Raw genomic sequence first — 12,298 nt, 5'->3', positions numbered from 1 at the left:
TTCTGGTTTTTTTTAAGCTTTCTTTTAATTTATTTTCTGATAAGTAAAAATTGTATATATTGGTGGTGCACAACATGGCATTTTAGTATATGAACACATTGTGGACTGGCTAAATCAAGCTGTTGAAAATAGCATTTTCTCACTTAATTTTTTTTTTTTTTGTGGTGAGAACACTTTAAGTCTACTCCCTTAGCAATGCTTACGTATACAATATGTTGTTATTGACTATGGTGACCATAATGTGCACTAGATCTCTTGAACTTATTCTTCCTGTCTAACTGAAATGGTGTGTGTCCTTTGACCAACACCAGTCTCCCCGGCCCAGCCTCTTAAGACTGCTGTTTTAATCTGTTCCTAGGAGTTTGACTTTTGTGATCTCATGCATAAGTGAGAGCATGTGACATCTGTCTTTCTGCACCCAGCTGACTTCACTTAGCAGTATGTCATACAGCTTCCTCCATGTCATCACAGATGATAAATTTTCTTCCTTTTTAAGAATGAATAATATTCCATTGTTTAAAACCATATTTTCTTTATCTATTCATCAGCTGGTGGGCACTTAGGTTGATTCCATTGCTTGGCTATTGTGAATAGGGCAGCAGTGAACATGGGAGGGCAGATGTGTCTTTTACTTCATTTTTTTTTGTACCAGGGACTGAACCCAGGGGTACTGAACCACTGAGCCACATCCCTGATCCTTTTCATTTTTATGAGACAGGGTCTCACAAAGTTGCTTAGGGCCTTGCTAAATTGTTGAGTCTGGCTTTTGACATTGATTCTTGATTTTTAAAATTTTAGACATTTGCTATTAACTGTCACAGATGACCACATAGCTGTCTTGTATTTCTCCCCCAATACACACACACACACACACACACACACACACACACACACACACACACACCACACTTCCACCTTTCCATATGATCGAACCACATTATTTGCTCAAGTCTCTAATTCAGCATTACTGTGATTATGATTATGTAAATATGAGTCAGGACTGAGCCACCTAGAGCACTAGATGACATTATTTTCTTTGGAATGACTTTTTTTTTTCATGAGTTAATGATTGCCTTTTCTCTTTCATTTGTTTTCTTTCTATGAAGCGATGATCAATCTAGCTCCAAACTTTGGACCACAACTACCAACATCTCTTTACTAAGTTAAGTACATGGCATAAACTTAAGTCCCTCTTTTCTGGAGCCATTCCTTGGAAGCCTTGTGTCCCCTGCTACAATCTGCACTGGATGCAGGCTATGCCTATGTAGGTCTGTGATCCTGTGCAACAAAAAGAACAGCCCAAGGCTGGGGTTGTGGCTCAGTGGTGGAGCGCTTGCCTAGCATATGCAGGGCCCTGGGTTCAATCCTCAGCACCACATAAAAATAAATAAAATAAAAGTATTGTGTCCAACTACAACTAAAAAGTTTTTAAATATTAAAAAAAAAATTTTTAAAGAGAAGATCCCAGGTAAACAGTTTTGAGAACTGCCTACGGTAGTTAAATTTCTTGTCACTGGACTGGCCAACAGTGCCCAGAGCCATGTGCTTTGAGGCTGTGCCTGTGAGATGAGCACTTGAATCAGTGGCCTCTGCGGTAGACAGTAGACAGTCTTTCTCAGCCTGGGATGACATTGTGCCACCTGTTGAGGACCTGGGGAGAACAGAAAGTCGAAGGAGGAAGACCTCCCTGCTTCCTGCTGCCGATTGAGCTGGAACACCTCATCTCACCCCCTTTGCCCTTGACCTGGGATGCACCCCATTGGCTCCTCAGTTCTCAGGCCATGAGACACTGAATTACAACACTAGATTTCCTGGGCTTCCAGCTTGCAGGTGACAGATGGTGGGACTTCTCAGCCTCTGCCGTGGAGTGGGCCAATCCCACAATGCCCCTGGTTCCAATTCCCAGGAGAACCCTAATTCACAGCCTCCATAAGCAGATTCTACAGTGGTGGAAACAGAGGTGCAGCCTCCTCGCAGTGTGTTCTGGAAATGGGAGGTGTCGGCCAGAGGTGAGGAGTCCTCCCCACACGGGGAGCATGTGTACCTCTGACTGCGGAAATCAGACTTCTGGTGCAGCTGACCTGTGAGCTGGCTGTGGGCAATTAAGATCTCCACATGCAGAGAAATGAAAACCCCCAAATCACTGGGGCAGAGGAGGCGGTGGGAGGAAAGGCACAGAGAACAGAAAGCAAGATCTGATGGGTGGCTGTGTGCGGCCAGAACACAATGCACACGGGAACGGTGTGCTGGGATGAGACCAGGAGGTAGGAGCGGAGGCCGGCGGTAGAGACTGAAGACTGTGAGTCCCCATGGGTGCCACGGAGTGTGTCCAAGTGCTAGCGGGCCTCAGGTGCTCCCACAAGATATATGTACTGTATCTCTGCTGTAATGGAGGATATTCCAAACTGAGCTTCAAGGTTTGGACAAGAGAGTCCTGCTGTGAAACACGACGGGTCAGCGGAGGCTGGAATGGGAGGATTCCAGGAATGGGAGGATTCCAGGAACGGGAGGATTCCAGGAAAGGAGATCTGTGCAGGAGCTAAGGATGGCTGTGCTCTCTGAAATGGAGTGGGAAGTATGTGCTGTGCCATTTTGTCCCCAGAGCCAACACAGTTGTCTGTATCCAGTGGGGCTTTGTGATTGTTTGATGAATAGATGAAAGAGTCCTGGAAGAGACCAGGAGCCTCCTGAGACACCAGCGCAGCCTTTGGGTCACCCCAGGGGAGGGTCCCCACAGCTCAGAGACCCACAGAGCCATAGATGTCCAGCCCCTTCACCGAGGGCTGCGGAGTGCTGTGCTGCCTGTGGCCGTCTCACCTGCCCCTTTCTCTGGCACCACCAAGCTTAGGCTTCCTCAGAAACCTGGAAAGGAGATGCAGATTGCCACCAGCCCCGCTCCTTTGAGCCTTGCGCTTGGGCCTGAAGAGTAGCAGCGCCAGAGCCCACTCTGTCTCAGAGGGAGAGAACTCTGAATCTCCCGCGGCACAAGTCACCGATTCATCACCAATTAATATCTCTGCACTCTGTTTTTTATGCTGATATTTTTGCATGTTTCTTTGTTCATTGCAGCACTGGGGATTGAATCTAGACGCACTCTACCAATGAGTCCGCTTTTTGTTTTTTTTGGTACTGGAGATTGAACCCAGGGTGCTTAACTTCTGAGCCACATCCCTCCCTTTTTATTTTTTATTTTGAGATAGGGTCTCACTAAGTTTCTTAGGGCATTGCTAAGTTGTTGAGGCTGGCCTCCAACTTGCAATCCTCATGCCTCATCCTCCCTAGTTGCTAGGATTACAGGCGTGTGCAACTGCACCCGGCTATCCCCAATGTTTTAATGTCTTATTTTGAGACAGGATCTCCCTAAATCACCCAGGCTGACCTCAAACTCGTGATCCTCCTGCCTCAGCCTCCCAAGTAGCTGGCTTATAGGTGTGTGCCACCATGCTGGGCTCCACTGTCATTTTTAGTAGCCGCTAAAAATGTTGCCTGGGTTCACTAAAGAGGAGATCCTTAGACAGGACACTGTGTAACCCTCCCTCCCCTCCCAGTCTGTCAGAGGTGGAGACCTGGGAGCAACACCAGTGTCAGGGTCAATAGTGTTGACTACTCTCTTAAGGTCGCCTCTGCCCTGATCTCTCTGCCAGCTTTGGTCGCAGGGTCCCAGTGAGACGGGCTGTGAGGTCACCCTGTGAGTGCTTTTCCAGGCAAGCCACTCCACATTCTCCTTTTCTTGAACCAATGCAACCCATACCTAGCTCCAGGGAGGAGGACTGGAGAGGAGCTTCCAAACTGACACGAAGGACACAGGGCAAGAGGCAGGTGACAGGCTGCCTGTGTGTTGACAGGGCCGTGTGAACTGGATGGGGTACTACTTCCAGACAGACTGACCACAGAGGAAATCCTGGCTCTCTGCAACCCTCCAGGTTCATGTGAACTCAGGCTACTTATGAATTTCTTTTTGGTTGTTTTTTAAAGAGAGTGGAAGAGAAAGAATTTTTTAATATTTATTTTTCAGTTTTTGGTGGACACCACATCTTTATTTTATGTGGTGCTGAGGATCGAACGTAGCGCCCGATGTGTGCCAGGTGAGCGCGTCACTGCTTGAGCCACATCCCCAGCCCACTTTGGAACCTCTTTGAGTCATGACTTCCTCATCTATCAATTGAAGCCCCCAACCTCTAATTCTGGGGTAAATGCAAGGCCAAAACAGAGCAGTGCTGTGCCATGAACTGTGTGGTTACTCGTTGAGATGAAGACGGGAATGGAAGGCAAAGGTTCAGAAACTTTTAGAACATCTTGAAAATGTCTAAAGTCAGCTGGGTGCAGTGGCACACTCCTCTAATCCCGGCAGGTTGCTTGGGAGGCTGAGGCAGGAGGAATGCAATTTCAAGGCCAGCCTCAGCAACTTAGCAAGGTCCTAAACAACTCAGTGAGACCCTGTCTCTAAATTTAAAGAAATAATAAGGGTTGGGGATGTGGCTCAGTGATTAAGCACCCCTGGTTTTCAAGCACATGCTCAGTGCACTTGTCTCATCCAACAGGGTGTAGACCAAATACTGATCTTCGTTGAAGTGAAAATATACTCAAAAATTAAAAACAGGCCTTTTCCACCAATAATTTGGAAAGCACTCTTGTGAAGAATCTAGCTCCTCCATAAATAAGGTCAGCAGCAGAATGTGGTAATGCCCAGAAGTCACTGGGACTGGTGTGTATCCCCTTCCCACAAATCGGCCAGGCTGGTTGGTGGTAACCCAACCCCTTCTTTGGGGAGGTCTCCTCCTCACCTGGCACTGGGCTAGGGACAGAACCTCACTCTGGACTCAAGCATCCATCTCAGCCCTCACATCCAGTTGCCAAATTCTGTCTGACCAACTCCTGGTCATTTCTGCCCCCTTCCCTCTGGTCCCTCTGCCACCGGCAGAGCCCTGCTCTCACTGTCACTAGGATGGTGGCAGCTCATACACCCTCTACCCACATCCTGACCCTCCTAGCTCAGCTCCATCTCCATGCTGCCTGCAGGAGGAGTAAAATTTTTAAATTAAATGAGACTTGCATTTGGGAAGCTTTAGATTTACAGGAAAGTTGCAAACATATTCCAGAGTTCCTATACACGGTTCACTTGGCTTCCCTATTGCTGACAAGCATCAATCCAACTGTCCCAGTGAAGGAGCCGACACGTGTGTGTTACTAGAAACTAAGCTGCAGGCCTATTTGGATGTCACTAGTCTTTTCCTAATGTCCTTTTCTGCTGCAGTCTGGCTGGGCACAAAATAACCGAGCCACCACACACCTTGTAGATTCAAACAGCAACTCTTTATTCTCCAACTGTCACCGGCACTCTACACATACATTCTGGGGAAAATCCACACCTCCACTGGGCTCTGTATCCCAAAATACTCTCTGAATCCCGTGAGAACTCAACAGGAACTCAAGGAGCGGGTGTGCCTGAGGCAGCAGGATATGCCCTATTCCAGCAGGGTACACCTTAAACCTGGAACCGCCCTAAACCCAAGGAGCAGGATATTCCCTATTCCCAGCAGGATACACCCTAAACCTGGATCCGCCCTGGTCCTTGAGCAAGGTCACCATTCATGCAATGTCACTGCAAATGACCTGGGTCCACAATGGAGAGTCCTTCCTCTAAGAAACATGGGGTAGGCTGACAAAGAAATTGCCATGCATCATTCCTACTTGGCAATGGCTCTCAGCACTTTTCCACTCCAGAATCCCATCTAGGATGCCTTGCTACATCCTGTCTCCTTAGCCCTCTCTGGTCTGTGACATTTTTTCAGCAGGGGATTATTTTAAAACAGACCTCGTGAATTTTTCTCTCTCCAATACTTTCAATGGCTCCCCGTCGCCAAATCCTGTGGATTCCATCGCCCGGCCCGTGGTCCTCATGACTGCTCCTGTATTCTCCGTGTTCTCCACCCAGCCCCCTCCAAGTGGCTTGACTTCTGTAACTTTCTAAACCTGTGGTGCCCTCCTCCCTTCTCAAGATATGAAAATTCTTCTTATCCTTCCAGAATTAACTGGAATACGATCTTCCAGGCCTTCCTGATCACCTCCACATGGCTCCCCGCATGGCCCGTGACTGATGCCTGCCCTCAGCCTCTGTCCTGTTCACTGCCCTGACTTTCTCCCCACTGGAGGTGGCTGTAGTGCGGTGGTCATGTGGGCGGGAGACATCAGTTATGTCACATTGGGTGAGTGTCTCAGCCTCTCTGACTTAATTTCCCCACCTGTAAAATGAGGCCAAACTTGCATATCCCCCAGGGTTAAGGTAAGGGCCGAAGCAAGGGATGTGTGTGGTCTGTGTCACATAGCACCTGCTGGACACCCAGTCGTGGTGTGACCGTCAACCACTGCCGCCTCTCCATCTACCCCAGCCCCTTGGTGCAGAGGTTGGCACTCGAGAGGCTTCAGGAACTGAATTTTATCCAGATGTTCCATTACTCGGCCAAGATTGGCAGCATTTATCAAGCAGACCCACAAAAGAAAAGGGTAATGCTGACCCCAGTGGAATCATGAACAGTGGAATTCCAGGGACATGCAGAAGAGGTAATTGGGAAAAGGTATTTTCGTCAGTGCTCCTAAGGTCACGCCCGTCTGCCTCTGACGCGAACTCTGGCCCCAGAGTCTCAGAACACGGCTTCCCACCAACCCCACAACAAGGCTGCTGGAGCCAAGAGCCATACTGGCTGAGGGAGCAACCGTCTCTGGGCTGAAACCACCCAGACAATCCAGAAGCCAACTCTGGGGACTGACACATGGTCCTTTGGGGATGACATGGCAAACAGGCTTTCCAACCCCACAGGCATGCTGCTGTCACATTAGTCATCACATGTTGAGGGAAGGGGTCCTTAGACATCGGCTCAGCAGACAGATGAGGAAACTGAGGTCCAAAGAGCAGAGGGGCATTGCCCACCACCAGTCTTCATCCATGTGTTCATTTACTCATTAACTCATTCATCTCATAAACGTTGCTGGAACATTCTGAACCAGATCCCAAGCTTTTGGAGACTAAATGATGAATGTTTAGAATCACATTTATCATTTTTAAAAAATGCAGCCTGGGCTCAGTGGTACCATAATGTCTCCAAAACCCCTTTCAGAGAGCCCAGCCCTTCCATGGATGCAGGTGGCTTGGTCTGGTGTGAAAGGCTCAAGAGTCATTCTGGCTAATTCACTGTGGAGCCTGGATCCCCACTAGGCACCAGGCCTCCTGGTTAAAACCCTGTTCCTTCCCCAGTCAGTGGTTCCATGATTCTCATCTGGCAGCCCCCAATCTGTTCTCTTTCTTTCCCTATACCCTGTGCCCAAGCATCAGAACCATTCTCAGGACATGGAGAGTGCTCAGCAAATATTTTCCAAATGAATGAAATGCTATGTAAACTCAAAAGCCCAAACCAATGACTAGAACTAGTAGCAATGTTGGAAAAATTACATGTGATTGGGTTCATTCCTGCAGCCATTGGGGTGGGCTTGAGTTGAAATCTCAGTCCAGCTTCTGACTGGACAACTAGTCAGAGGACTTAGGACAGTGGATTCCCCTCTGGGAGCCTCAGTTTCCTCCTCTGCCTCACAAGAGCACATAAGAGCACTTCATAAAACACTTGGATCTTAGTGTGCTACCACACACAGGATAATCAAATCAAGAAATTTGGTATGTTTGTCTATTGTTGTTTAGTTTGTCCTTTCATAGTTGGGCAGTAAGGAAGAGGAACAGGGACAAAAAATAGACTCCAATCAATGGCTCTCTGAATATTCATTATTGGTATCACCCACTGAGAATGGGGGATTGCTTGTTATCACAGCATCACTTGGTCCATCCTGACTAATACAAGACACCATCAGAACTCTGATGAAAGCTCAGACCACAAGAAAATGGTACAATTCATGCAAAAGTCAGAGTTTCTCAACTTTATTGACCTGGAATTCATATGTGTTCCTAAGATCCTTGATGCCCAATGGTGGCCTCCTCTGAGTCCTGGAATCTGAGGGTTTCTGGATTAAGTGGTGCCGTGTCAGAGTTCACAGAGATTCCCAAGGCTGCAATGTGGCAGAAGGGGGCAGACCTGACACCACAAAGCAAGGCCTAGGTTTGTGCCAATGAGTCATCACCGGGAAGGAGCTTGAGCCTGACATTTTTTGTTGTTGTTCATTTAAAAATTTTTAAATATTTTCTTGAGACTGAGTTTGTTTTGCAGAGTTTTGATGAGCCTAAGATTGTGTTTTGGGTGTTTTGCTGCCAGCTACTTTGTGGCCCCTCCTAGTTGACAGCATCTTGCCTTCAGAGGCTGCGGAAGAGGGGTGCTTGTTGCTATTGTGAACAAAACACTACAAAAACAATCGGCTCACATGTATGCCCTGAGCAGATGACCCAGGACCCGGAGGGGTGGAGAGGGGGTCACTCTGAGGTCAGCTGAAGCCTCGCTCAGAGGCACCTCCATAGGTGGGAACAGGGCCACATGGCCCAGGACAGAAGGTCATGACCAAGCACAGTGAGAACAGCAGAAATCTCACCCCAAAGAGTCCATGCACACAGCTGGGGTCCTACTTGGCCCCACTCTGGGTCACATGTTCCCCTGACTGAAAGACCCAGCTGTTCCAAGGCCAACTGGTGAAGTAAGCTGTCCAGGGATGTTGCCAGTCACTCAAAGGTGGACACTTCAGAGTGGACAGTGGTGGGTGAAGAAGGATACTGGCCTGGGGAGTCAGGATGCTTGGTTCCAACCAAAGGGGAGGAAGGATATTTGGGTGTGTGGAGTAAGGGAGCAAACGTGTGTAATAATACAATCATGGCTAACCTGTGCACACCTGGGCCAGGCGCTTATCAAGGCATTGGTTAGACTGGGATGATAGGGAGAGGACAGATAGGTAGCTAATGTATCTAATTAATTAATTCTGACGGTAGCCTATGCTGTGGGTGGTGTTACTGTCACTGGTTTAACATGGGGAACGAGGCACAGGAGGTCTTTACCTTCCAGGGACACCTCTCCCCTTCCTGCCCTGTGCTCTGGGGGCTGATCTCTATCCTCAGCCTATTCTGTTTCCCCTCCTGAATTCTGCTTGGATTTGGCCATGGCACCCTGGCAGGAAAACTGAAAGGCCAAAGGGGTGACCCCACTTCCTCCCTACCAGCCCTAGCTTATTGTATTTATTTATTTATTTATTTTTGGTGCCAGGAATTAAACCCAGGTATGCTTAACCACTGAGCCACATCCCCAGCCCTTTTTACATTTTATTTAGAGACAGGGCCTCACTAATTTGTTGAAGCTGGCCTTGAACTTGCAATCCTCCTGCCTCAGTCTCCTGAGTTGCTGGGAGCCCTGGTTCAGTAGAGCTTTTCATCTTCTCCCAGCTACAGCTCTCATCCCTCATCCTCATCCCCTCTCCCAGGCTCAGTTGTCACCCCTTCCCATCACAGGCTTCTGCCCCTAAGCCCCTCAGGGTCAAGGGTGGAAGAACTTTCTCTGTAGGACTCCCTGGGGCTGCCTATCCTCGTGAGTTCCTTAGTCCTCTATACATCCCTGAAAAACAACCCCTTCTGCAAACTCTCAGGTGTTTCCTGCAAGACTTTGCTTACTGCTCATTGGATAACAGGGAGGTGCACCTGGTGACCACCATGCCACATGCCTATGCTCAGCAAAGGCCAGCCCCACCAGGGCCTTCCACACCTCCGGGTCTCTGTGCATTGCATTGTAGAACAGAATCAGTGGGGCCTAGGCCCTGAGGTCAGTGTCACAGTGAACACGTACCTGTGACATTACACACCAGGTGTACTGAGCTCAGTCAGATTGCCTCTCTAGACAAGGTTCACAGGCAGAGGCTGACTGAGGGTGCAGAAGATTCCTGCCACTACTCTGGCTCTCAGTGCTGACTGAGTGTTCCTTGAGTGACATGAATATGGCTGCCATATTCCTACTGTCCATTGTTGGAGGGCATGTACTTCAATTCTTGGAGCGATGAAGCTTGTCCTTCATAGAGAAAGGGCATGTAGCAAGGTGGTGGGGATGCAGCCATTGAGGGAAGTTGCTACCAAACTTATACCAAAGTCATGGCTGGGACTGGGAACTTGCTGGATGGTGACTGCCTTCTAGTCCATTCCCCTGCATCTGAACTCCATCTCCTGCACCAGCCCAAGCAGTCAACAGAATCAGTGTTCAGGCTTGGAGGGATCTCCTCAAGAAGCCTCCAGCCTTGTCCTGCCCTTAGAGTCTCTCCTTCCCATTGGCATAGCTAAAACTCCAGCCATTTTCTGGATGAGCATGGCTGCCGGGGCTCAGCATTCTCTCTCTAGACTGCAGACAGAAGAACACACCCCTGCAACACAGCCAACGGTTAGGCACCAGGGGATGGCCTTATCAACCTCTGATGCTTTCCCCACACTAAAGCACAACAAATGATGTCAGAGCCCTCAGGGACCTTGAGACCACACAGGTCAGCACCTCACTCTCCAGAGAGGGGAACTGGGGGCCCAGGAGGTTGTGGCTTGGCCAGTCTCCTGGCTCCATGCGCCTGTGGAGACACAGAGCTCTGGGCAGCCAGAGTAACTCTTTCTCTGGAAAGAGCCAAACATAGGGTTGGGAGGAAGGTGAGCTGGGCATCCTCACCACCACTGACATCCCCAGGCTCCCCTGTTTGGAGCCTGAAAACTGGTAACTGGAAGAAGTCAGTGTGACTCACGAACCAAACACTGTTTTTGATTTTTCCTCTTTCCTAAAAAAACTCAGCTATTGGATTTTTTTCTTTTTATTTCAGGGTCAGATTCAATTGAATGGTTTTCTTTCTCCCTTCCTCAGATTCTTTTTTTTTTTCCCTGTTGCCATGGGAACACCCAAGTCCCTTCTCCAGCCATCATAAAGCTACCTGAGTGACAGAGAGAAGATGGAGAGGCTTGCTTGGCCACCGTAGCAGATGCAGTCATCGTGGGACTGAGTGGCCACACCCCACATCTGACTCACAGCCAGCCTAGGACACCTGCCTCTCTGGCCATGTGGTATTGCTGTCCTTAGATGACCCCACTGGTCCCCAACTTTTGAACCTTCTGAGGATTCAGACCTGCAGTTCCTTACTTAGGAACTTAGTTCCTGTCTCAGCAGCCCTCTCTATAAAGAGCTTCTTCCAGAGGCTCTGGCCTGCTGACCCTCCTGCAAGACCTGGTCTCCCTTGGCCTCCCTGCTTCTCATCACCCAGGCTCTTCCTTCCTGTGTTCATCTTTTATTGTTTCATTTTTATTTAATCAAAGTATATGTGCATATTATTTTCAAAAATCTATGAATGCAAAGTAGAAATAGAAGGTAATTTGCTTAATCAGATAAAAGAATACAAAACATCCTACAGCTTAGCCTTAGCCTTGCAGATTGTTCTTATCTTCTTTTAAACAAGAGACATCTGCCAGATCCTCTGTCAGGCCAAGAAGCATCCAAGCCTGATTCCCCTCTTCCCACTTACTGGAGCTGGAGGTGTGGAGCGGCACTGTATTCTTATATCTGGCATCATTTAATCCAGGTATCAGTGGGAATAGGAAGAATAACCCAGAACTCTGGGATGCTTTAGGTCCCAACGATCACCACAAGTCCTACTCGGTGACTGTGTATTACAGCAAAACTGAAGCAAGAAGGTCCCGGCTTCCAATGACACACGTCAACATAAAGCTGCCTAGAATGAAGTCTTCCAGAAGCCAACCACAAGATTCCCACTCAGCCAGGACACACTTCTCTTCTAAGTGCTTGAAAGCATGCTGGCTGGTTGGAGTTTATTAAGTTGATTAATAAATATCTGACATGAAAAAAATCCATAGCAGACATGATATGGAAAGTGCAATGTTGAACACTCTCTAAAATCAAGAATGAGACCAGAATATTTACACCACTAGTTTCACTTACCAGGATGTGGGAAGTCTTTCATTATTATTATTATTATTATTAATTATTATTTGACAGAAGAATGCATTTCAATTCATTGTACACAAATGGAGCACAACTTCTCATTTCTCTGGCTGTACATGGGGCAGAGTCACACCATTCGCGCAATCATACATGTACACAGGGTGAGAATATCCATCCCATTCCACCCTTGTTCACACCCCACACCCCCTCCCCTCACTGCCCTCTGTCCAATCCAAAGTTCCCCCCTTCTTTACTGTGTGGATCAACATCCATATATTAGAGAAAACATTTGGCCTTTGGTTTTTTGGAATTGGCTTTTTTCACTTAGCATGATATCCTCCAACTCCATCCATTTACCTGTAAATGCCATAATTTCATTCATCTTTATCAGTGACAAGAAGAAA

At 48.0% G+C, this 12,298-nt stretch overlaps 1 pseudogene; it reads left to right on the top strand.

Moving 5' to 3' along the window:
* The first annotated feature begins 4,074 nt into the window (after positions 1-4,074).
* LOC144366470 (cytochrome c oxidase subunit NDUFA4 pseudogene) lies at positions 4,075-11,643 on the top strand (annotated as a pseudogene).
* Positions 11,644-12,298: the final 655 nt, after the last annotated feature.

The sequence above is a fragment of the Ictidomys tridecemlineatus genome, chromosome 9 (genome assembly GCF_052094955.1).
Source record: "Ictidomys tridecemlineatus isolate mIctTri1 chromosome 9, mIctTri1.hap1, whole genome shotgun sequence".
NCBI lineage: Eukaryota > Metazoa > Chordata > Mammalia > Rodentia > Sciuridae > Ictidomys > Ictidomys tridecemlineatus.
This window is presented reverse-complemented; position numbering and strand designations above follow the sequence as displayed.